Source organism: Cebus imitator, unplaced genomic scaffold (assembly GCF_001604975.1).
Source record: "Cebus imitator isolate Cc_AM_T3 unplaced genomic scaffold, Cebus_imitator-1.0 Scaffold25, whole genome shotgun sequence".
Lineage (NCBI taxonomy): Eukaryota > Metazoa > Chordata > Mammalia > Primates > Cebidae > Cebus > Cebus imitator.
Genome location: NW_016107340.1, coordinates 5,237,271 through 5,238,295, shown reverse-complemented (window position 1 = coordinate 5,238,295; position 1,025 = coordinate 5,237,271).

Genomic DNA, 1,025 nt, shown 5'->3' with positions numbered 1-1,025 from the left:
GACCGTGGAGCTCCTCTGCCCGGGAATTTCCTAGTCTGTGGGCAATAAAAACGTGGCATCCACTCACCCTCTGCGCTTTCACTGGGAGCTGCATTCCTGAGCAGTTCCTAAACGGCCATCTTGGATCGTCCGCTTCTTATTTTTTTTGTGTATCCATTTTATGTCTTTTGCTTTCAGGTTACCATGAGGCTTGCAAATAGTATCTTGAATAACTCATTATTTTAACTTGATAACAAGCTAACATTATTTGCATAAACAAACAAGCAAAAAGAAAACTAATAAAAGCTCTATGCTTTAACTTCATCCTCCCACTTTTTAACTTTTTGTTGTTTTTATTTATATCTTATTGTACTGAGTATGTCCTGAAAAGGTGTTGTAGTTATTGATTGGTTCATCGTTTAGTCTTTCCACTTAGGATAAGAGTAGTTTATACAACATAGTTACAGTGTTATGATAATCTGTGTTCTTCCCTGTACTTACTATTACCACTGAGTTTTGTACCTTCAGATGATTATTTATTTCTCATTAATGTCCTTTTCTTTCTGATTGAAGCACTCCCTTTAACATTGCTTGTAGGACAAGTCTGGTATTGATGAAGTCCATCAGCTTTTGTTTGTGTGGACAAGTCTATTTCTCCTTCATGTTTGAAAGATATTTGTGCCAGATATGCTATTTTAGGGTAAAAGTTTATTTTCCTTCAGCACTTTAAACATGTCATGCCTCTTTCTCCTGGACTGTGAGGTTTCCATTGAAAAGTCTACAGCCAGATGTATTGTAACTCTATTGTATGTTGTTTATTTTCTCTTGCTGCTTTTAAGACCCTTCCTTTTTTTTTTTTTTTTTTTTGAGACAGAGTTTTGTTCTTATTGCCCCAGCTGGAGTGCAATGGCATGATCTCGGCTCACTGCAACCTCTGCCTCCTGGGTTCAAGTGATTCTCTTGCCTCAGCCTCCCCAGAAGCTGGGATTACAGGTGTGTACCACCACACCCAGCTAATTTTTGTATTTTTAGTAAAGATGGGGTTT